At 37.9% G+C, this 26232-nt stretch overlaps 2 long non-coding RNA genes across 6 annotated transcripts in view; one reads left to right on the top strand and one right to left on the bottom strand.

Moving 5' to 3' along the window:
• The window catches only part of LOC119697766, a 28235-nt gene extending 9164 nt beyond the window's left edge, over nt 1–19071 (bottom strand). For all 3 annotated transcript variants that reach the window (XR_005255927.1, XR_005255928.1, XR_005255926.1), the window contains exons 1-2: nt 18871–19071; nt 1078–1141 (exon numbers count right to left, since the gene is read on the bottom strand). This is a non-coding gene — a long non-coding RNA (uncharacterized LOC119697766). The remainder of the gene's footprint in view (nt 1–1077; nt 1142–18870) is intronic.
• Nucleotides 973–25619, top strand: LOC119697768. Of its 3 annotated transcripts, XR_005255930.1 has the most exons (5): nt 973–1085; nt 3443–3587; nt 13801–13969; nt 15755–15878; nt 25271–25619. It is a non-coding gene; the product is annotated as an uncharacterized LOC119697768 (long non-coding RNA). The 3 variants fall into 3 exon arrangements; XR_005255929.1 differs by lacking the exon at nt 25271–25619 and having other exon boundaries at nt 15755–18863; XR_005255931.1 differs by lacking the exon at nt 25271–25619 and having other exon boundaries at nt 14932–18863.
• Nucleotides 25620–26232: the final 613 nt, after the last annotated feature.

Here is a 26232-nt window from a genome sequence, read left to right as displayed (position 1 = left end):
AAATATGTAAGTTTGGGAAACAGCCAGCAAATTTTGAAACAGCTCACTCTTAGAATACTGTTTGATTGTCTTAATTCTCTTGTGCTTCCTGCATCATTATCACTAAATATAACTAGCCAGTCAAGACACAACTAGCCAAATTTTGCTATTCAAACTATGAGTAAATACTATTTTAGCAATAACCAGGACACCCAAATTTACAATGCTAAAGCTGGTAGTATGAGAAAGCCACATAACTTGACTATCAGCTCATGAGAAAAAGAGTTGGAGTTAAACAGCTAAAAAGTAATTTAGGAATACAGTCTTGTGACTGTGGAGTTTGTCAGTCACAAAAGCACTGGGAATACTTGACTACAAGGTAGCAACATACGTGTATTTTCGGCACCTGAAAAAAAAACCATATTACTAAGCAATAACAGAGTCTCCATTCCTGTAGAGTCACATAGTAACTTAGCCAGTGTTTTCAGGACTGTCTTATAAATGACACTTCTTGCTTATAACTACTGGCCCCTGTGGGTCTCAGTTTTACAGCTCATGGCAGCAGTGAAAATCAATCAGCAAAAATACTGGCAGGCATCTAAAGCCACGAAAACAACACATGAATTTTAAACTGGAGCTGTAGTCCACTGTTTTGCTCGGAAATCATTCCTGGTGGTCTGCAGTCAACAGAGGGTCTTTATCTGTTTAAAAGGTAAAAAAAAATTATATCTAAATAGGGGATTTCCTGTGAATAACCAGTTTTTATTTTCTGACCAGAAAAAAGGGTGCCATACAAATTGTCAGATTCCTAATTGTGCAAGTTCTAAACATCCATTGAAATTTATTCTGATGGTGCATGTATTTCAGCAAAATTATGAGATATTCACAGTACCAAATTTGATACTTACAGAATCATTTTATCCAGAAGTTTTAATGGAATGTTGATTGTACAAATGATGCATGACAGTGTCTTTTCCAGTATTTACAGAGGCCCAAAAGGAACTTTTGAAGCCAGAATTGTGTGTTCAATCACACAATAGCAACTAGCAAATGGACTCAGGACAATATACATAAGAATGTACTTAAAACTGTACTCACATGCCCTGGTAAGTGTACTCACACAAGCGACAATCTTTGAGCTTGAAACATCAGAATGAAATGCCTAAAGGAATGCAGAGAATAGAAAGATATTGCAGTGAGCATTTAGGAGGAAAATACAATCTGAAAACTGAAAATTCTTAATGTGCAGTGTGACTTGTGTTGTGGTTTAGGAATGGTATTCTCTAATTTAGTTTTCCCACTAAAACCACACCACCACTCATTCTCCTCTCCCCTTCCAATTGGAGGCACAAAAGGTAAAGAGCATAGTTTGAGATTAAAAACAATTTACTGGAAACAGCAATGAGGTAAGAAAATTAACAATATTACGAACTAAAGGTATAAGATAAAGAAAGAATTTACATGGAAGGTCCACAACAGTAAAAAAGTATTAGATGGCTTCCCCTACCATGTTTTTCATGCCAGAAAGGAAGCCTTTCTCCCTGGAAGAGACAAAAGAATCCCTTTCCCCTACCCTCAGCAATGCTATGAAATGAAACAAAGTGATCTCAAGGTCCTGGCCATGCCCCCTCTTGGATAATGCAAAAAATTAGACCTGTCTTGTCTGGAACCAGGACAACTTGAAACAGTCATTCTACTAAGTGTACACACTTATTAGCCAGGAGACAAATTCTTTTCCTATAACTTTCAAAATTAAGGAACTCCAGATAGCATGAGTGGTGGCCTTTGCAGATATTCAGCTACCACTTCTTCAGTGAATGACCAGACCTGTACACTGCCACTCAGAAATAACTTCAGTACCTGCAATTACAAGACTTTGAAAACAGAAAAATCAAGGTAGGACAAGGCAGCCTTGAACTTTATTGACATGTAAAGTTTATCCAAAAAAAAAGCTCAAGGAAACAGATTCAGTGGTTTTATTACTGTTTAATACCAGTCATGTAAAATGAGTTTTACTGAGTTTCCTTTAACTAATACTACAAACACTTTGTATTTCAGAAATGGCACAGTGGCACAGACTGATAGAGAGCCCAAGAAAGGAGATGAATATGCAATTAAATATGATTATCAATAGATTATCAACTCCCTGAAATTATTTCTTCATTGCACAGTCCCTTTTAGTAGAATTAGTCCTAAATTGTTGTCATTGGAAAATCAGAATTAGCTCTACAAAATAAAAACAAAAATAAACAAAACCAATACAAAAGAAGAGGGGGATAAAATCATTCTCTTCTGTAGCCACAGCTCTCTTCACAGAGGGCAGCAGGCACAATTTCCCAAGGATTTTTCCTGAGAAAGCAGTGAAAAACCTCAGAGAAGAAAACAACTCTTATCCCTATTCATTGCTCCTGTTGTTTTGCACCTGTGGAATGTGTTATGGAGATTGTTTCCCCAAAGTTATTTGGCTATTGGATGCCGATAAAGATTGTTTTGTTTCCTTGGCCAGTTGGGTCAAAGCTGTGTCCTGGCTGTCTAGACAGTCATAGGTTTTTCTTTAGTATTCTTTAGTATTCTTTAGTATTCTTTTAGTATAGTATCTCTTCAGTATAGTTATAATATAGTATTAATGTAATATAGTATAGTTTTAATAAAGCAATTGTTCAGCATTCTGAATTATGGAGTCAGATGTAAATCTTCCTTGTGTCAGGGGCTCCCTGCATTCGAAACCCTTGAATTACAAGATTTAGAAAGATTAAGGTTTTAGAAAACAAAATCTACTTGTAAAGGCATGTGGTCTTTCTAAGTCCCTTGAAAGCAAAGCATACTTCTCCCTCATTCCACAAGCTGACTTGCTAGTATTCTTCCACAATTGGCATGAAAATCCTCTTTCATTTGTTAAATCTTTGAGGACCTTCTAGTTAACCTCTTCTTCATCAACATCATCTAAAAAATGCAGTTGCTTCCCACCCCTAATAAGTATATTTATATATTCAATTCAAAGAGAGTGAGAAGAGTGGCAAAAAGACTCTTCTTTGTCCTAAGTCACTGTTATAATTCATCACACTACCTAATTAATCCAAGTAAAGCTTTCCTCTTAACTCTCAATACTGAAAGATTTGGAAGATGGGAAGACAAAGGTTATGGTGACCTGTTAAATAAAGCTGAAGTTTCATTTTTGTCCCTAATTTCTCCTTTTCTCAGCCTTCCAATACATATATTATCTGAATGAGTTCGAAGAAGTCTATCAAAAGGAAAGCTTTCCTGCTCTGTTTAGAATCCTGGAAAACAGGAAAGCTATCCGTAGCACAACCTTTGATTTGTTGAATCTGCTGCTACCTCTGCTCCTCTGTTTTTCCCAAGCAATTCTGTTACTTTCCATAAATTACAAGTAATTTTGTTGAAAAATATTTTACACAGATAAGTTAGATTCTTATAGGTCTGTCATCTTTCCACCTATCCACAGGATCTGAGGGGCATCCATGGGCATATGTAGGAGAAGCAGTCAAAGAAATCACCTCAGTCAGCCATGCAAAGAGGCAGAGAAAAATACACATACAATTCTGTCACCCCCGTTCACAACCAAGTGCCATAGCAAAGCCACCTCTTTGGTAAGTTTAAGCTAAAGCCGTGTTTTCATATATGCATTGTGGAACTGTACAAAAAAGGTGCCTTCCCTAGCACTTGTCATCTCCTTGATCCCAGTCTGCACAATCTGAAGACACGTGATTGCATAATGAAAGAGATCAAAATTGAAATTTAACAGAGGAGTAGGACTGCTTCTTTTGCACTTTTATCCCAATTCATTTCTATGAAGTTCCTCTGGTTTCCAATAAGCCAAATATGACTACTGTGAACAGTTTGAGAATGTCTTGACTGACTTCTCAAAATGGTTTCTGATTCAAAATGTATGATGAGTTTGAACACCTGTATATAGTGTGCATAAAATATGGAGTTAAATGAAGAAATTCCAAGTTAGACTTTAAAGTTAAAATAACATCTATGAATTCTGACATTTCATTATAATATTTTGTAAGAAATAGTATGGCATCATTTTGTAACATTTTCCTAGAGTAGTTGTATCCTGGTTCTTGGACCCCTTTTCATGCCTTTCACACTATGACATTAAAATATGTGAACATACTGTACACTAATACTGTCCTTAAACAAGGTTGGATGACCTTCACAAATGAAATTAAATTGTTATCTTATTGCAAAGATGATCTCAACATTGGATGTGTTTCCTGCTGTTAGCTCAATTGGAATGTTCTTGGCTGAGAGTCAAGGTCATTCTAATCCTGGCAAAGCTAAAAAATTATATTTTGAAATTCCCATTGTCTTCTCTGTTCTTATAAACTAAGAATCCAATCTCTTCAATGCTGTGAATTATGCTAATTCTATTTAAGTTTCATTGACTGCAATACTACTTCCGTGCACTATAATTAGAGGCAGTTTTGCCAGGGCACTGTATCGGGACACGAGAGACCTGAGGGTATTCAGCATTCTGAATTATGGAGTCAGATGCAAATCTTCCTTGTGTCAGGGGCTCTCTGCATTCGAAACCCTTGAATTACAAGATTTAGAAAGATTAAGGTTTTAGAACCTTAATAGTAACACTTAAAAGTAACACTTCTCAAGGACAGCTTTTGACTCACAATAATGTGGTCTGAATGCATAACCTTTATTCTATTGGGGGCCTTTAAATGCTTCTGAAACATTGCCAAGGATATAAGAAAAAATGTTTTCCATAATTTAGTGGCATTTGCATGCTGTTATGGATCAGTAATAATATAAAAAATAACTAGTCCACACATGAGAAGATTGTAGCTCTGACATCACTGTCATTGTAAAGAAAGATCATGGGAGAAGCTATAGAAAAGTAGTCCTTTGTGTTATGAATACCATCCCTTTATACAACTAAGTGCAAATTACATGAAAATGCTGCAAAGTCCCTTGTTTTACCTCTGTTAATGTTCCTGGGAATTTATTTTAATAATAAATAGCTACTCATTGCATATATTTCATATTAATGTTAATAGAATAACAATATTTATATTTGATAATGGTAATATATTTGAAAGTGTTTGATGTTGATTTTGCTATAGCTACAATGATTTTTGATACAAAACCCTTCAGGTTACCCCATCTTTTAATGAGATTTTGAATGCCTAAGGCTGGAAAATAGCATAGAGCATTTGAGAGGAAGTGTCAAGTGCATATTGAACTATAGATGTTTTTCTTCAAAGCATGACATTCTCCAGAAGATATTCAGTGGTTTGTGGGGGGAAAAAAAAACCAACTTAAAAACCCACACAAATGCCCTAACAAACAAAAAATACTCTGAGATGTGAAAAATATTTGTTCTTATTTTGGGTGATAGCGAGACAATAGAATTTAGGTAGTTACATTGCTATTCATCAGAGCAAGAACCAAAATCAAGAACAGTGAAGCAAAAATGCCTAACACACCTCGTCCTGCAATTTCTCTAACCATATCCAGTATTAGTTCAGCAACTACTTTTTGTCAAACTAGCATGTCACCAAGGATTCAAACCTATTCCTAGAAGGTGCAACCTTGGCTTTCAGGTCAGAAAAGGCAATCTGATCAAATTGGCATTGTGCTGCTTCTACCTCAGCAGCACTACAGAAAGGAAAGCATCAATTTGGAAAGTAGCCTGATATAAAGTACACTTTGAGCTCTGATACAAACACACACTAACAACAGGGAAGCAAAAGCTTTTTTTCTCCACTGTGATAATTTATTTCACGATGCTACTATTTTAGAAGACAAGAAAGGTACTTAGGCATTGTTTTTCAATAACTAAATTGATTAGTAAAATCAAACATAATAAAGTACAAAATGTTGTAAAAGAGCAAAGAATGGTGTACATTATGAAGATTTTTGCTGGCTTTGCAACTTAAAATAGAAGTTCTCACCACCATGATTTAGTCCTGGAGCAATGAGCAAGCACAGCCCAAACTCAGACACTGAAAAAGGAAAGCACTGACCTCCTTAAGCCCTGTTTCCACTGTTTCCATTTCTTCCATCTTATTTCCAAAATAAGAACCCTGTCCAGCCAAGCTGGCCTTCTGCCTCAAGGAGTCTAATGAAGCTGACATAAATGCAGAGGTTAAATGTGATACGAAGTGAATTCAAATTACATTAATCCCTCCTGAGAAGTATTACTGAAATAAACTGGTTTCCATTTTAGAGGAAGACAATATCTCTATCAAATGCTAAACCATTTCCTTGTATTTTAGTATTTAAAATTCTACAATGGAAATAAAAGTAATTCAATTTATTTAGCAGTAGTTTTGTACTGCTCCCACTAAAACAGTCTGATTAACAGTCCAGATGGGAAGTCATTAGACATAATGAAAAGATTATTTTCTTACCTGAACTACCCAAGTATCTAATACAAAAAATAGATGTATAAAACATAATAAGTACCATAAGAACAACACAGTGATTATGGGAAGACTTATAACTCATGGCCAGCATACTTAAATGTAATGTTCATGCAGAGTACCATGTGAAATACAAACCAATCCTTTGAGTATAGGAAATTCTTTTTCTAGCTGGCAGCTACACAGACTACATACAACTAGAAAAGACTCTTCTGAGTTAGTAGACACTTCTGAGTTATATTTGCATATGGTATGCTACATTATTTCCAATAAATTAAAGCCAGAGTTCTTAAAGAAATGGTCAAGTAGGTGATATGATGATTTATTCAGATGTAGGCAAGCAAGACCTGGTTTAGATAAAAACAGCCTATAACACAACAGAAAATATGCAGAGCCATCTATGGGTCTTTTTCACTGAGATACAATTTTTTTAAAAAAAAATTAAAATCTATTGTGCAAAATAACCTCCTCTTCTGAAACAACAGACAGTTTGACACATTGTGTTCAATAATATGGAGGCCTACTTCTAAATAATTCAGCTCCTGGTGCCTTGTTTTCTCTTCTGAGACAGCTGAACTCTAAAAGGTCAAGGCACTGTTAGCAAAAAATTGTTATTGCTGCTTTGCACTTTAAACTGAACAGTTCATGTCTCCCAAGTGAAGACTCTCAGTTTTCCTTAGGCTCTCATGCCCCCATATGTAGAGCTCCAAAATACCAGTTCTTCACATTTTCTCACTCTTTAAAAGATTGGTTATTGTTAGGAAAAAGTGACATTCAAGTTACAGGATGTTGTTACCTACACATACAGCACAAATGTGAACAGTTATTCACCCAATTCCAAGTACATTCTTCAATGTAAATATTAAAAGAAATTATTTAGTTCCTCTTGTATCACTTCTAAAGTACATAAGTACTTGCAGAAGCAGAAATCAGGTCCAGCTAGGAAACTTATTCTTCATTCCTTTTTTCCTAGAGGAAAAGTATAAGTTCACCCTTGTATGTGTAAATTGGAGAATATATGTCTTTTACAGTTTTCTATTTAATATGGCTTTGCTGGAAGTTAATTTATAAAGATTACTTAGGATGTATTGAAGTCAGGTTTTGGAATTTTTGCATTTTTTGGAGCAATTTGCCTTTACTTTTTCCTTACAATAACTTATGTAATCTATTGTTTTTTATTAATTCCTTGATTTAATATTTTATTAACATCTCAGTTTATTACTGACTACTACAAGAGCTTTTAAACTGTGGTTGCTTTCTTTCTGTAGAAAATTTTCTTACATCCATTAGCAGAGCATCAAGTCATGTCCCATTGTTATAAGTCCACCAGACGTTAATTTTAAATTGTACTGCATTCATTCTCAAGCATTGATTCATAAACAAATTTTTTTTAAAAAAATTGCAGATCCCAAGAATAATTCTCAAGTCTGTAATTCAATAGCAGTCAAATTCAGCATGAAAATTTACTACGACATGAATACAGCTTTGACGCAACAACCTGCTTGCAACAATATAAAAAGTACGCAGGAGAGACCAAATCTGTGATCCCCACTGCAATAACACTTGAAATGTTTGTGCATGCTTCACCCATCTGGGTAATTTTAAAACTTGCAAATACATTATTTTACCTCTTATTTCTGTTTAGACAGTGACATTTACTTTAATACAGTAGACCACAACAAGATCCACCATATAAATCATCACAAAGACCTTCAATGAAGTCAAGCAAGCCACATTCTGTGTAGCGCTTCATTTAACAAGTACACATATATGTTAAAGAATATGGGATTTAAAAATGGGCTTATGCAGTAACCAACACTCAAACATACAAGAAATTTGAAAGGAGATATAAGATCTGTAAACAAAGACCATTTAGATGGAATATGGTTATGTAAAACCAGGGGTCAGTTAGAATGGAATTACACATACTTTCATAAGCAGTAAAACTACCTTTCTTCCAAGTTTGTAAGTGAAAGAAAAAAAATAATCCTATTTGTGATTTTAAACAAAATCTAAAGCATTTGAGAAATTTTCTAGTGGAAGACTGGCACAGAAAAACTTTCTCAGCCAGCTTCTGCTCATTTAGTCCAGCTGCATAAAATCAGAAAAGACATGCAAAGCTAAACTGGCCACTATACTACATTTAAAAAAAAAAAAGTAATTGAGGGTATAATGTGGGCCCAATCTTTTATGTGAATATCTAATTTTATCAAGCTTTCTTCATCAAAGAAAGTATCAAATATTTTCTTCTGTATTATTCTTCAGTAATACAGAATAGTATTATTGTATTCATATTAATAGTATTGTATTATTAAATACATGATAATAATATAAATAAATAAATAATGTAAATAATAAATAGGCGGCAACCACTTCCCTACAACTTTTCAATAAACTTTGTTAGAAAACCTCTATTATAAAGAATTTTTTTAAATAATGCAGAAGTTAAAAAGCTGAAGTTGTTAGAATTGCTTTTATAAGATCTCCTTAAAAAATTAAAATTTAAAAATCCAGAACAAAGTGCTAAAAAAGATGGGAAGGTGGGTTAGCTTAGGAAGGAGGGGCTAGATTTGTGTCAACATACTTAAACAGTGGACAATCCAAACTGGGCAATGGCCCTAGAGCAGGCAGCCACATCTGCACTAACGCAAGGAATCAATACATTTAATGTATGCCATTTCAAATGATCACCATATCAAATATATACCAGTTAACAGGTATAATGAAGAAAAACAATAAAGGCAGCACTCCACCTGTTTTTTAAGGAAAACTCACAGGAGGGAAGGGAGGTCAGTATTTTAACACAGTTTGTTAAGAGATGTGTTCTACATGAAATATCTTTCTGAAAATAAGGTCACTGTTCAGTATGCTGAAAAAGTAGGAAGATCAAGACATATCACCTAAAGGGTAAATTTTTGAAACCAGGTTGCTTTGTCCAAATACTCAGTATTGGAAATTACTTGGCAAAATGCCTGGTGTGTTTTAACTGCAAAGTTTCCTGTGAACAACTCAAATCCTAACTGTGCTGCCGAAATCCATGATGATATAAAAAATTACTATAAAAGCTCCTTGCATGACTGACAGAAAGTCTTTTTAGAATTACCAGGTAATCTTATGTAGATTCAAGTAATAAATAGATTTTTTAATAAAAAAACGTGAAATGCAACTTGTCAATGAAAAGCAATATCCAAGTTTTTCAAAGAGCAGCTCTGAGATGGCTTAAAGCACCTTATAAAATGTCAGTCTCACATTTGAGGATGACTACTTACTTTCCACTCTGTTGAAAGATCATACATAATTGTATGTTAAACAAGAGCAGTCAATTAATCCATAGTATGAAAAATAAACAAAATATAAGAAGCATTGGAACTAATATTAGAATGGAGTTTCCTTTCCATTCAGATAGAGCAATCAGAATATAGTAAAAAACAACACTACTCATTTTCTAACATCTCTATTTAATATTTAACTCCTACACAAAGTAACAAGCTGAGGATCTAATTTATATGCATATAGATCTGTTCTGGTTTGGGACTGCAGACTCAATAGTTTTGGGGTTTTAGAAAAATTATGCGCATATATTCTGTAAGAGCTCCTGAACACTAACTCAAATTAAAATGATATCACAGTGTAATGGGTTGACACTGAGACCAGGTGCCAGGCATCCATAAAAGCTGCTCACTCACTCCTCTGCTGCAGCTGGACAGAAGAGAGAAAATTTAACAAAGCATTCATGAGTTAAGGACCAGGAGAGATCACTCACTAATTAGATACCATCGAGGACAGAGTGGGCTCAACTTAGAGAAATAAGGTGAATTTATTGCCAGCAAAATCAGAGCACGATAATGAGAAGTAAAATAAGCCCTTAAAAACACCTTGTCCCCACACCCCTCCCTCCATCTCAGCACTGCTTCCTACCCCAGTGGCACAAGGAGACAGGGAATGGGGTTTATCACCTGTGTTCATCACCTGTGTCTTCTCCTGCTGCTCAGGGAGAGGAGTCCTTCCGCTGCTGCACTGTGGGGTCCCTCCCACGGGAGAGAGTTCTCCATTAACTTCTGTGATGTGAGTCTAACACAGGAACAGCAGCTATCTGTGAACTGCTGCAATGTGAGTCTAATCCCACAGGGAACAGTCCTCCCTGAACTGCTGCATTGTGGGTCCCTCTTTCACAGGGTCTGTTGCTTTAACGATAGGCTGCTCCAGCCTAGGAGCAGGGACCTCACTCCATGGGTCTCCCAAGGGGTCACAGCCTCCTCCCAGGCATCCACTTGCTCTGGCATGGGCTCCTCTATGGACTGTGGGTGGATCTCTGCTTCCCCGTGGACTTCCATGGATTGCAGTGGCACAGTTGCTTCTCCATAGTCTGCACCACAGGCAACAGGGGAATCTCAGCTCTGGCACCTGAAGCACCTCCTCCCCCACCTTCTTCACTAACCTTGGTGTCTGAAGAGTTGTTTAGCTCACATATTCTCACCCTGCTCATCTCTGGCTAGAATTAAAACTGTACCACAACCTTTGTTTTTATTTCTTCGTAAATATGTTATTACAGAGGCGTTTCCACCATTTCTAAGAGGCCCAGCCCTGGCCATGTCAATCTTCTGAACCATCATGGATTGGCTCTGCTGTACATGGTGGAAGCTTCTAGCAACTTCTCACAGAAGCCACCTCTGCAGCACCCCCCTTCCAAAAACTAGGCCACGCAAAACCAATACACACAGATATAAACTTAAAAATAATCTCTGTAATTTTGATAAGGGAAGAAAGGTGTTTGTATTGGATGTTCCCCACTAAGTGATTTTTTTAATGCATAACACCTATAATGTCAATGGCTTTTTGTAACAAATTAGGCTTAAAAATATTTTTTGTGCCTTTCTTAAAAATCCAAATTTTAAATGTATCCACTGGTCTCCAAATTTCAGTGGAAACTGCTCTAGCATTAATCTGTTGTTGTTGTTGTTGCTCTTGTCAAATTGGACAAGTGTTTTCAAATAACTGAATGGTAATTGAGAGCCCAATATGGCATTCTCATTATATAAAAAGCCTCATTAAAAAGAAGGGGAGTTTTACTTTCTGGTTTCATTCTGCAGCAATAGTCATTTATTTTAAGTCCCACCAGTTGCAAACATGGCTGTCTTGGGAATATTACCCATAAATCATTTGTAGTGCTATACCTTAAATCAAGGCAGAATGAAAAACAATAGAGCCGTGGCGGGGAAGAGGTGGAAAGGGGGAGAAAAGGTGGAAAGGGAGTGCAAAAGGGGAGAAGGAAGAAAGGGAAAAAAAATGAGAGGGAAGAGAGGGAAAGAGGGAGGGAAAGGGAAAAGAATAAGGAAAAGCAAAAAGAAAACAAAACAAACACACCAAAAAAAAAAAGTTGATGAATGCAAAAATTACCCAGCAAGCAAGGACACATTTTCCCTGCAATTTACTCACTCTGCCATAAAAAGAGTGTTAGATGGAGCCTGTGTTAAATAGAGCCTGATGAGGCTGAGGGTGTTTAATGTCTGTCTACTACCTTTCAAGTTTTCCATATGGATGAAAAAGGACAGTTAACTCAGTTCACATCATCCCACTTCCTGTTCTCACCTCAGGATAGCCACTCTTTCTTATTTATACTTGTGTCAAGTGTTATTCCATCCCAGGTACAAAACCCAGCATTTGGACTTTTTAAATTTAAGCCCATTAATCATTGCTCAATGCTCTAAGCTATCCAGATCCCTCTGTAAGGCATCTTGTCCCCCAAAAGAGTCAGCAGCCCATTCCAGTTTGGAATCATCATCAAATTTGGTAATAATGCATTCAATTCCTACATCCAGATCACAGAGAAATAAATTGAACAAAACTGGCCCTAGAATGGAGCCCCAAGGAACATCACTGGTGACCACTCATCAGCCAGATATAGCCCTTTCACTGCAAGATTTTGAGATCTGTCCTTCGGCCAGTTCTTCAACCAGCGCACCATGAACCCACTCATTCCATGATTGGACATCCTGAAGGATGCTGGGAAGGACAATATCAAAAGCCTTTCTAAAATCCAGAAAAAATACATCCACCACCTTCCCTTCATCCACTAGAGACATGACATCATTACAGGACAGCCAACAGGACTTTCCCTTTGTGAATCCATGTTGTCTATATCGGATAATCATTCTTTAAATGTCTTTCAATAGCAAGCAGCATGATTTTCTCTGAAATATTCCCATGTTCTAAGGTTGAACTAACACATCTGTAGTTTCCTGTGTCTTCCTTCAAAGTGTCATAAACTGGGATACACTGACCCAGTTCCTGTGAGTGAGGACCTCCCCAGATTCTGAAGACCTTTGCTAGATGATTGAGAAGGATTCTGCCATAACATCCACTAGCTCCTTTAGCAGTCTGGGATGAATTTTGTCAGGCACCATGGATATACAAACATTCAGCTGATACAGCTAGTCCCTTACAATTTCAGTGTCCACAAATGGAAAGTCACTGTTACCATGCTCAGGATCCTCCAGCTCAGGGGACTGGGAAGCCGAAGGTCTCCCAGTATTTTTAGACTGAAGGAAGAAAAGCATTGAATTCCTCTGCTTCTCCTTTATCCTTATTACTCAGGTAACCATCTTCAATAAGTATTGGCCCAGTATTTTTCCTAGATCTCCTCTTGCTGATAGCGTTCTTAAAAAACACTTTATTGCTCTCTGATGCTACACTGGCCATTTTCAAAAGTAATTGAACTTTGATCTTAGATGTCTTCTTCCTGCATGCAAAAGCCACGACTCTATAATCTTCTTGCAAAGCCTGACCTTGCTTCCAGAGATTGTACAATTTCTTTTTCTTCTGAGCTCTACAGGGAGTTTAGTTAAGCTGTTCTTCTGCATTGCTTTCTTGACTAAACACTGTGCTTTTAAAAGGTGGAAAAATTTTCATACAACATTGTGACTCGTTGTATGTGAATTATTACAGAACCCAGGCCACCAATAGGCTCCCTGGTTTCAAGGAGTTCCTATGATGCATGACGCAGATGTCAGAAGTAGGTTTCAAATCCTGTTTAGAAAGGCTGTCCTGCTTTTAAAAAGGTTCTCAGAAATTGCTAAGCCATGCACTAGAAGCGACACTCAAGACATTTCAAAAAAAAATGTTTGGACATGTTTTTAAGGTTGTCAGCCTTGGAAATACCTTGAAATCAGGAGAGCTAAGTCTTGCTTATATTAAAAGAAAAAACCTTAAAAGAAAGAGAACTGTGTCATGCCCCCAGAGGAAACATCTACTCCAACCCTTTAGAAGAAAAAGCAAGGTTTGGCACCACAAAGCACTCTGACCAGGACAAAAAGAAAAAAAAAATACATCAGGTCAAACAGCACAAAAGAGACAGAAAATCAGAGCAAGAGATCACTTCCTACCTCTAGAAAATAAACAGAAATCTATTTTTTTAAAGGATGGGTTTTTTTCATGGCTTCTCAGAAGAATGTACCAAATACAAGCTGGATTTGTTTGAAGCATCTCCAACACAGACCAGCACTGAGAAAACCCGATTTGTTGAGATGCCTCCACTTTCCACTATATTAATCTCTGTACTTCTGGGAATGGTGAAGAAGCTGGGAATGGTGAGTAATACATAAATAGGAACAATACTGTGCCAGACTGTAAAGACTGAAAGGTCCAGCTTCAGATTTGGTGAGGGCATGGGTCTCATTAATTACCTGCTGACCCTGGACGGATCAGACAGATGGATATTACGATGGGGGATCTAATGATAATCCAGAACAACTGCTATGCTATCATACTTTCATTGAGTTGCTTCTTAACTACAGCTGTGATATGTTGCCCACACAACTTATATCTGGGGCTGTTCTATAAAGACATAAAGACCCAGTCAGGCAGCAGAAAGAATCTTTCTGCTGCCTGACTGGGATGGTATGGGTAATAGTTTGGGTAATGAGGGTGATGTCTAAAGCAGCTACCTGGAACAGAGGCTAGACATAGTTGAAGGAATAAAATAAGTATTTTTTTAAAGGCCTTCAAAGGATACACCTTGGGCAGCATAAGAGCTCGGCCATGGCTACACCCGAGATGTACCCAAGATGGACAACTGGCCATGAGTTTTCACACTTTTATAAGTTTTGGTCCATTTACATACTGGGATCAACTGTCCAATTACAGCTTCAGGTCATGAAGTCCCATCCTCACAGTTTGCTCTCTCCAATTCGCTGTTGTTTATACATTTTTGGGCCTGAAGCTGCAATGATGTCCTTGATTCTCAGGCTGGAAAAGGATTGTTTAGTCTAATTAAGCTGTGAAGAAAACCTACTAATACTTTATAAAAACCATTAATACTTTATATAAAGTTCAGAGTTACATGTTAAAGCAGTACTGTTGGGGGTTGGGTTTTCTTTCCTTTTCTTTCCTTGTAAATGGATTTTTTTTTCCATTGAGTTGCTAAGAAGCACTGATGGCTGGGTGCTTGAGACTGCAGGGAGGGGGAAGTCCTCTGGTTTTTGGGAGTTTTTCTGGGAGGGACAGAGATACCCTGCAGATCTCTCGCTCTCACTCTCTCTGGGCTTTGGAGGAGGATGGTCAGACCCGTGGCCTGGGGAAAGGAATTTGCTGCCACCACCATAACCCAGCTGGGACCTGCTTTTCTTCTGCTGCTGGGCACCCACACCCCCTGTCCTGCCACGACGTCCTGCAGTTCCAGCTACTGCTACGGAGCTTCTGATACATCTCGACTACCACCAAAATGGTGGGATTTTTTGCTCATTCCTGCTGTTCTATCTTGGTGCTTCTAAGAGTCCTGCTGGGGCACTGGGACCAACTGCTACAGGGTTTGTGGAGTAAAGCCTCTCTTCCATCCCTTCTCATCTGGGACAAAGCCACCATGCCGGAACACCCTCTGCAGCCGCGTGGGGGTCACCGCACCTGCCCTGCCCAGCAGTAGCCTGCCAGCGCCCCTGCCGGCTGTGCCCAGAACTGCACCAAGGGGGAAAGTGCCGGCAGCCAAAAAGGCTGGGTTTTCTGGTTCTGTTGGTTGTTAATGCTGTAGTTGTTGTTGTTTGTTTGCTTTATTATGCACACTAGTAAAGTACTGTTATTCCTGTTCTCATATATCTTTTCCTGAGAGTCCCTTAATTTCAAAATTATAATAATTCAGAGGGAGGGGGTTCACATTCTCCATTCTAAGGGAGGCTCCCACCTTCCTTAGCAGACACCTGTCTTTCAAACCAAGACAGGTACAGAATCTGAAAAACAGGAAAGCTAAAACTTGAGGCATCAAGGGGTTTAGGCAATGCTTGGTTCTGACAGCCCACAATGGGAGAACTGAACTATTGGGACCCCTCTGGGGCCAGACATGCATAATAACCAGCAGCTTTTTCTTCCTTTCCCCTTTGCAGTGATACTAATTCTGCAGATTCTGTGACTATTGGGACTAGCTTCTTAACATTCTTTACGGTAAAATACTGCCTCTATTGTTTCGTGATCCCAGGCTTAAGTGGTACAGGATTAAGTGGTACACAGGTATGTGTCCTTTTCTCATTATTTCTGCTGCTATAAAAATCTCATCTTTAAACATGTTCTTGTAACCTTTCTCAAGTTGCTCTTTTGTCCTAGACTCCCTTTTCAAGAAGGGATACAAATTCTCTAATTTCAAATATGCTCTCGTGTATAGTTCTCCAAACTCTTGCACAATTTAAAGTGTTCGCAGGCACAAGTCCAGATCTGACAGTTCTGCAGAAGTTACACGTATAAAGCTTTATAAAGTCTGACCACATATCAGTGTGTGCTGTAAAATACCTCCATGTCTGGGTTTGGAGCATTCTGTTAAAATTATCCATGACAGAATTTTTATTTCATTATTAGGAAGAAAATGGTGAGCACTACACTGTTTTAAAAATTTGTTTAAAGTCTGGTTTAAAAATTCAGTTCCACAGTCAGTCTGTAATTTCTGAGGCATGTGCCCTTGCTAAATGGCTCCTGGTTTGCCTTTTGCAGCAATCCAAGCATGACTGGGCAAGATGCCTATTACTGTTAAAATGTACTAAACACAATTTTGTGTTTGGAACACTGTTGCACATCCAGCAAATCTGCCTGCCATTGTGTATCTACCTCTGCCACAATCACACTCTTTCTTTTAAAGTGCTTTTCTTCAGGTCCTGTATAAGCTGTTAAACATATTGAATCAAAAACGATGTTGCTACTTGTCATTTTGTCAGGATTTTCCCCACCTTTATTTCCTGTACTCTTGCCTTCTGCCAAAAATCATAAGTCAAGGCAAAATAAATTATCACATGTATGCTTACCTGAAACTGCTAATTTATTACACCTTGAAATGTTCACAAGAACTTCATAGGGTTGTATCTTTTCTGGAAATTTTGGTCTGAGTTTCCAGATTTGTATTTTGCATGGCTTAGTAAAGCCTGTAGTTACAATTCAGACCAACCTTCTGTCTGATAGCATGTGTGATTGGCCAAGAGCTGTCAGCTGTGTGGTTGTAATTCTCTTGTTGTTACTGTGTTATTGTTGTCAAAAAACCTTTGGAACTTTATTGGGAACACACTTTTAGTGTTTTGGTCAATACTATGAAATCATTAGATGATTATTTTTTCATAAATTTTCCTGTCAGTATAAGTTAATATTCAGATATATGAGATTAAGTGGTGTTGGTTGCTGATTTACCACCTGATAACCAGAACACAGACAAATTTTTCTGAAGATCAAGGTCTGATAGAGGCATTCCCACACTCTAGAATAGAAATAACACAGAATGAAAGACAACTTGTAAAATATGATACAATTTATGGGAAACAAACTTTTTTGAATTCATGCTTCCTCAACACCTCCTGATTATTTTTCCTAGGCACTCCCAAGCCACACACTCACATTTCAGCAGGACGACTACAGGATAACATAGGGAAAAAAGACCAGATTATATCTCTTTCCCTTAGCATAAATCACAAACACCTAGCCTCCATGTGAGTATATAAAGGGGTTTTTTGTGCATGTTTACATAAATGCATAAAATATAATTATCAGCTGGAGTTGGGTATTGAACAGAAGTCACCCTAGTTTATTCATTATGCAAAATGTGGTGAGCCTTTAAAAAGTAATAGGAAGAATAATCATTATATTTAGACACACAAATAAAATAAAATATGACAGAATGTTGTCTTCTCCAAAAGTAACAAGAAGTACTTTTTATACAGTTACATTCATCAAGGATAGAACCACTCTGTAATATGAACATTTTAGCTGTAAGTCTTTTACAATTGCCAAAGAAGAAAATTTGTACCAGAAAAATCTTCATTAAAGTAAGTTAAAGTATTTTTCCTTTTGTTGCATAAATAACCAGAAAAAAATGAGGGCTTTTACAACATTCCCTTAACAATTAAAACAACATTCTAACTCCTGCAATGCTTTATCTTCTCCATAAACACTACCAAAGACTACCTATACCTATTTCCTACTCCTAGACAAGAACAAGCCGCTGACAATGTCAGAAGAGTCACATCTGATGTTAGTTAGCTGACATTTTAAAAGAATAATGCACCACACAAAACCAGAGAAAACAATTCTAAATCAGTTACCAAACATTTCAATTACAATAGTGAAAACATCTACTTGTCTTAAAAATTTGACAGTTACTAAAGTATTTCAATGAGGCAGCATTGCTTCCAGCTGTATTTCTTCAACAATAAGCCTTACATACAGATGCTTGCCACTTTTCTTTTTGTTCATGTACCAAACACGTGCTTCATACCCATTATTTGACAGGTCATACTAAATTACAGTAAGTTGTGGAAATTCACCTGTATTTAAAAACAAACCCTGATAGTTTATGTTTACAGATAGAACTTACCAAGGTGCTACAGTCTTGGAAGGACTGGTGTGTGCAAAAAGAGGTTATTATTGATAAAACTTTGGTGCACAACTCATTCGTTTATTTATACGTACATTGCTCCATATAGGAGCTAAATAAATGCTACCTTAAAAAAAACCAAAAAAACCAAACAAACAAACAAACAAACCCCCCCAAACAAAAACCAACCAAACAAAAACCCCAAACCAAAACAAAAACAAAACCAAGCAGTTCTTGAGTAGGTGACTTTCCATAGGCTTGTCACAAACTAAAAGTCTTCCAATTATGTGCAAATCTTCTTCTCTTAAGTTTAGTGCCTAAATCCCTCTGGCAGCTTAAGGCCTAAATAATTCATCTCCATCTTTTCCATGGTTTCCAGAAAAATGAGCGACCTGAGAAAGGAAGAATCTTTACATACCCTTTCCAACTGCAATTAATATTTTCAAAATCTAAAGAAGTGGCTTGCAAGTTGAAAAGCTACTATATTAGAAGGTTAGTGTTGAATTATTTTGGCAACTGAGTAACTTTCACTGAAATCAGGGGCATCTCAATAATAATTTTACAAAGAGTCAGAGAAAGGAAGTATATACAATAATTTTGTCTTCAAATTAAAAAGCAAAATCCTAAAATCAGTGAGCACTTTGAATTTATCACCTTCTCTGTCGGAGTCTCCCCCTGGTCAGGGTGACTCTGAAAGGTGGAAAAGTTTCTGCTCCAACCCGTGCCTTCAAGGAAAGACTCAATAGCTTTCAGTCATCCAGTCTCAAGGTTGTTTACTGTGTGTTATCTTAAGATTTTCTTCTGGGCTGCTGTGGTCTGCTTAGCAGGTCAGCCAGAGGCACACTCTGCACACTCTTTCTTTCTCTCTCTCTCTCTGCCCGCCCCCGAGGCTGGTGCTATCTTTTATACTAAAAACTACGTGTACTATGTTTACAATTCCGTTCCAATAGCTATCACCTATGTTAGACAGTCAGCTTCTATTCTAAACCAATCTAAAAGTGCCAACATCACCCAAATCATGGAGGCTAGGAAGAAGAAGGAAGAAAGACAAGGCATGCCCTGATTCCTCCATCTTAGAGCCTCAGACCCCCATGTACAAAATCCAAACCCCTGTGTACAAGGCTTAAAACCCCCCTGTACAGCACTCAGAAATTTTTCCTTTCACTTTGTGATTATCTCTACTATAATACCTAAAGTTGTGTGTGGCTTGTAATTCTTCATACAGAGTTGGTAATTTGCTCCACGGGCTAAGATTAAAACCCCACGTGTCTTTGGCTGCATGCCAGGGTCTCAGAGCCCTCTGCCAGCGGCTCTGGCCATCCAGGGCACCCAGAGGGATGTCCTGGGTTCCAACACTTCTCTACCACAAAATATTTTAAAGTATTCTTCAGTCAGACTTAATTAGATCTGTAGCTGGTACACAGAATGGTCAAAGCAGCAAGCCAAAGGTGATAAAAGTAAAGAAAATTACATTGAGATAAGGATCACAAGAGCAAACTGTTCCTTAACAGGCTTATTATTATTAACTCCTTATTATAGAATATCTTATTATTAACTTAACTCCTTATTATAGAATATCTTTAAATAGACATTTATTTCAATTAATATTGCTTCAATAATTTATTTCAATTAATATAAGAAGAGAACTGATGCTAAGTAATTAAAACATAATTCTGTCATTGCTTTGCCCTCTAGCCTACAAAACTGCCAAGAAAGCAACTAACAACAATTACAACTAATAACATTTACTGCAACTATAAATTTAGAAAAGAGAATAGCAGATATGAAGGATGATGTCCTTTCTAAGCCAGTCTGTAAAAGGTTTCTATATGTGTCTAAAGGCAATGAGCTTCCTACAAAAAGAGGCATGTATACATTTTTGTAAGATATATAATTCTTCTTTTATTTGGAAGTAGATTTGCACTGTATGAAAGAGCAAAAAGGAAAATCTGCATTTAAAAAAGGGGAAAATTGTTCTCAAAACCATAAAAATTGGCTAGAAGATTTAGGATAAGTGTTACTATTGAAAACTAATTCTCACTTTAAAAAAATTACTGGATTTTAATTTGACCTCATGTCACACAAATTATCAATATAACTGCATGGAAATATTTTCCATTTATTTGCCACCAAAGCTGAAAAATTTCTGCTAAAATTATTGTGAGGAGAATGTATTTATAAAAATAATATTTTAATCAAAGATACTTTTCTTGCAGTTTTATGGTGATTGAAAATTAACAAAATTGTGAGCATATATATTATCCAACCTCTTGAGTCTCACACAAGATTAAATATTCTGGAGTCTATCCATTCTGAGGTACAAAATCAAAAAAATTCTTCCAGGTTAGTTTTTATAGGTTATTTCTTTTCATATATAATTTTATAAATATGTAAGTATCACTCTTCTAAATTCTTGGTTATGACCTAGTATGACCATGTTGAGTCCTCTTTTGAAGACTGGGCCTGCAGCTTAGTTCCAAAAAAGAAATAGGAGATTCCTTGCCTTTTGCAGTTGCAAAACTTGAGTGAATTTATTTGGCCCATATATTTGGGACAATGATGACTGGCAATACCAAGAAGAACTAGGTAGAAAAGTTGATCCACATGGTCTCAGCTAACCATCTCAACTTTTAAAATGTCATTTGAGGGGAGGCACTGAAAAGCTCTGAAGAGACACCACACTATCACTAAAGAAAACCAAAAAGACCTTATTTACTGCTGAAAGGCATATGGCAAAGATACCTAGCTTCAAACCAAAAACAAGACAAAATGAAATATGTTTTGTTGCTGATGCTTCCAGGCTGCTGTAGAAGATATAGCTTACCTTTGTCACCAAATGCAATGGTAGTGCATACTTTGAATTTTGCACTTAAACATGCCCCACCTATATCTAATTAATTCTTCTCAGGAAGATTCTTCCAATTGCTACTCCATAAATCCTGTTGGATGGAGCTCAAAACATATAGACTCATACTCTTGTTTCGTGAAATCTATACATCCCTTTCAGTGGTAGCTAACAGCTGGCCTGAAGGCCTCACAGTTATTTATAATCCCAATCTTATAAGTGAAATATAACTAATTATGTAAGTGCCTTGGTTATGTAACTTGACCGGCGTGGACGGTTGGCGTGCAGGGCTAGTCCATGGGGGACATAAGCAGCTATTGGCTGGTTGGCCAGGTGGCAACTGGTTCGGCCAATGGGAATTAAATGCACAGACCTTCAAATCCATGTAAGGAAAAGATCACTCAACAAAAGTTGGCTGTTCTGCACGAACCTTGGTGTGTTTTGTCACATTCCTATCTCCAACACCAGTGACACTTTTCTCCAGCATTCAGTTTTAAGGCAACAGCAAGGTTCCGCATGATTGTGGGGGGGCATGAAAAAATGCTACCATGTTGCATTAATGCAGGATTCCCAGGGATATCTCCCAAACTTGTTCTCAACACAGATTTTTATGTAAGTATTATTAAATGCATATTGCCATTTGGGACAAATGTTCAGTGTAACACAAATTTGACAAAAAATTTGATGGACAAGTCTTAAAACTCTTAATAGATGCTACAGAATGTAGCAGCATTTCCTTTTACCACAGAATATGTTTAATAATAGTACTATTTGTAAATATTGTCTGTGATGGTACATTTGATGAATACAAGTGAACTCCTTCTTTGACATGGAGGAAAACAGTAGTGGGCAAAGAATCATGAGTATAACTTTTCCTTTATACATTGAGTATAAAGGAAAATGTATACAATGAGTATACATTCCCTTTGCTACATGGTAATTCTTCTCCCCTGACTCCCCTCCTATTTTTTTTTCTGTATGTTTACTATCAAATTAACTGTCTTGAAAAGATGAAGAACTCTGAAAGGATTTTGTGAGTCTGGAAACATGAACCTAAAACTACAGCATGTGCCTTATGCTTACTAGTGAGAGTGATATCACATTTTTAACGGTAATTACTGCAGTATGAAGAATGTGTAGCATTAAGAGCCAAGCTTGTATGGTAGGACTGTTTGTCTTTGGAGTTTTTTCCCCCTATAATGTACATCTAATACATTCATAAATTCTTTTATTTATTATATTTATATTGCAGCATTCTGAAAGCTAAAATTTGATATCATTAAAATCAACTTTGCATTGACATTAGCAGATTCCTTTAAAGCAGATTTTTAGTAGCCTCCATAATTCAGAAGATGGAATGACTTTTATAAATTGTGGGAAAAATAAGAAAGTATTTTCCTGGGTGACCCAAAAAATGTGTATTTTATTCCATTTTTTTCTACATCAATCCACACAGTTCGTGTTACTGTCCCTTTAAAACCTGGGAACCAAAATAGAAATTGGAGTTTTGACCCCAAGTTTGCAGGGACCAGTGGATTTTCAGATTCTCTTTAAGAGACAGGGAACAGGCAAACAGAGCCCTCTTCCATTCTCACTGGGCTGCCAAGAGAGTTAGCTGGGGCAGGTTCTCTGAGCCAAGGCAGCACGAGGCAGAAGCCTTCTTTTGTTTCTCTCTGAGGTCTGTGGGAAGTTGCCTGGCACAGATCTCCAAGAGACAGCAAATTTCACAATCCAAAACTGTTTCAGAGAGAGTTTCACAATATGTAGCTTTACCACCAAGTTGGAGCTGTTGCGCCCAGGGCTATGGGTTTCAATACCCAGTGAGTCCATTTTCTTTCTCTGAAACACAGCAGCAGCTCAGGACTGCAGCACCAACATCAACTGGGTCCAGCCAGCCAAAAAGAAGCAGAGGAACTAACATCACAGGGGGAAGGTTCAGCTGAACAGGGCTTCTCCACCATCTTGTCTTTGCCCCATGGGCCACACAGTTGACTAAAGAGGTAGCCATATTGGGCAAGGGATTTGTCTGTGTTTGGGATTAGGTTTCTTAAAGGAATTGTCTTCACATTTGTTGTCATGGAAATGGCAAGCAGATGTTGATCTTAGCTGGGGGTGGAGCAGTCTTTTACTGGCTTGCAGGGGAGATGGTTGTGGTGATTGGTGCTGGACTTTTCCAGCCCAGGGGGTCTGTCGCTGCTGTAAAGTTTTCTCCTGACTGCCTATTGGTGAGGCCACTGCTTACAGTGAACTGCTAGTGGACTAGGACTCACTCTGCAGCACCCACCCTCATCAGGAGAGACCTGCACGATCTGCATGGGTATTTCCAAGGGAAAAGACTGGGCCTCCACCTCCTCTCTCTCTCTCTCTCTCTGGAAAGACCACCTCCCAGCTGCTGGTAGACTAGAATCTCACTAGAGCCACCATTACCAGCATGCTGCACCAGACACCTGAAAACACAGGGAAGCTGAACAGCCTCCAGCCCCTCTACCTTCTCTCTTTTACCAGGGCCACCATAAACCCCTTGGAAGGCTCAGGGCTTATATCAGAGCATCCCCTGAAGACACAGGGGAGTCACTACAGCCCCTCTGCCTCAACACAAGCCATCAGCACTCCCTGCCAGTTGTGATCATAACTACAACAAAGGGCAGGAGAAGGCTGTTATCAAGTTTTCTTCTTTTTTTGTGTTGTTGCTGTTGCTGTTGTTGTTTCTGTTGTTGTGTGTGTGTGTCTGAAAGCCCTGTAATTTCAGAGTTATAATAATTTGGAGGGAGGGGGTCATCTTCTCCATTCCAAGAAGGTTCCTGCCTTCCTTGGCAGACCCCTGTCTTTTAAAGGACAGTCCACTATATTGTTTTGGTCCCAGGGAGTCCAAGGGATTCAGCACATTAATATCTAGTGCTTGTTACTGTTATCTTAGTCATTGCTGTTTTGCTTTTTTAGTAAACAGTTGTTTTTTTACTTACATCTTCTTGCATTCATCTCTCCTTATGGCAAAAGGGTTAAATTGGTTAAAATTATTTAAACTAAAGGGGAGGGACGCTTGCTTCCCAGGCTCCACCATGTAAATTGTCTTAAATAAAGACAAGTATGCAATTAATTTTTCTTACTAATATTTCATTCCAAATATTTTCGGAATTTAGTGAATAAATTTTGAAATTTAATGTGAGAAATTTAAGTCATTTGAACTTCACAAACTGATTCCTTCCATTCAAAGGGAAGTTGACAACCTTAACAAATACAGGAATTATAAGGAAATCCTCAGTCTTTAGGTTCACATCCCTAACATTCAGTTCAGGTCATATGTAACACTGAACTGAGTCCCATTTTAAACACAGACAGGTTTAACAAGCCTTAGACTGCAGTGACAAAAAAAATTGTCCCTGCTGTATCTATTTGTTTAAATGTTTGAAAAGCTCAGCTTTTAGCTGAGAGAAATGTTTTTCTTTTAATATTTAAAGAGATTACACATTTCTAGAAAACCAAAAATTTATTTTTCTGTTGTGAAGCAAGGTTTCTATTCTCCCATTTATCTCTCTCTGCAACACACTCAACTTGACATGGTAGACACTATTCAAATAAGACTTGATCAGTTTGTTTTAAAATGACATCCAAAATGACATATCCTTACTGGAAATACCTCATGCAATACAATTAAGGATTTTCTGCCTTTTTCATGGTAGGTAACCATTGTGGTTTGACATTGGCAAAATGCCAGGCTCTCATGACAGCTGCTCACTCACCCTCCTCTGCTACAGCTGGACAGAGGAGAGAAAACTTTAACAAAGGGTTCATGAGTTAAGGACAGGGAAAAACACTCCAAGGGCAAAACAGGCTCAACTTAGAGATACAGAGTTTATTACTAACAAAGGAGGAGGAGGATTATCAGAGGAGGATAATAAGCAGTAAATTAAGCCCTTAAAAACACCGCTTCTTCCCCCAACCCTTCCCACCAACAGAGAGGGAGACAGCGGGGTGGAGGGTTTTGTCAGTTCATCATCCAAGGGTGAATTTCTTTCACTGCACAGGGACAGAGGTCATTCCCCTCTGAGCCTGTGGGGTTACTCCCACAGGAGACAGTTTTTTGCAAACCTCTCCAACATGGGTCCAATCTCACAAGCAGCAATCCTCCTAAAACTGCTGCAACCTGAATTCCTCACACAGGCAAACAGTCCTTCCAAAACTGCTATGGTGTGGGTCACTCTTCCACAGGGTGTAATCTCCAAGGATGGGCTGCTCCAGTTGGAAATAGGGGTTCCCTCTCTCCATCGGCTCTCCCACTGGATTATGGCCTCCTCCAGGCATCTAGCCACTCTGTTGCGGGCATCTCCCCCATAGACTGTGGATGTATCTCTGTGGACTCCCATGGGCTACAGGGGGATAGCCTGCCTCACCATGTCATCACCATGGCCCGCAGAGGAATCTCAGCTCTGGCGCCTCCTCTCCTGCCTTCTTCACTGACTTTGGCGTCTCCATGTTGTTTCCCTCACATGTTCTCACCTCCTCCTCTTCTCTGTCTGGAATTAAAACTGCGCCCCAACTTTGTTTGGATTTCTTCTTAAATGTTATGTTCTCACGGGCATTGCCAACATCTTTAATTGCCCCAGGCTTGGCCAGTGGCATGTCCATCTTCAGAACCATCAGGGATTGGCTCTGCTAGACATGGTAGAAGCTTCTAGCAACTTCTCACCAAAGCCACCTCTGTGGCCTCCCACTGCTACCAAAAACCAGGCCATGCAAAACCAACACAGTAACAACAGTAACACATACCATACAGTAAAGTCTTTCCATGTTAGATACTAATTTCAATTAATTATTTGAATTATTTTCACCCTATCATAAACTTTCCTGATATACTCTAAATATGTGACATTTTATGGAAATGTCTTCCAGCTTTATAAAAAAGTGCATTTCATCAGCATACTCCTATTTTTGTTCAAGATTATTAATAAAAACAAAAGCCCAGACTGTTACAAGTACTACTCACTGGAGAATTGTATGATTGATTTAATTGGGGATTTTTAAGTGTCATTAAACCACAACACAACAAAGATAATGCAAAATATACCACCAACTTTGCAGTCTGGAACAACACTGTAGAAAGCCTTCATTTAACACCATTTCAGTGGCTTTAGTAAATTTACAAAATTTATGAACTTGCACAAAATGTATGT

This window comes from Motacilla alba, chromosome 2, assembly GCF_015832195.1.
Source record: "Motacilla alba alba isolate MOTALB_02 chromosome 2, Motacilla_alba_V1.0_pri, whole genome shotgun sequence".
Lineage (NCBI taxonomy): Eukaryota > Metazoa > Chordata > Aves > Passeriformes > Motacillidae > Motacilla > Motacilla alba.
The sequence above is the reverse complement of the archived record's forward strand: the minus strand, read 5'-3'. Positions and strand labels throughout refer to the sequence as shown.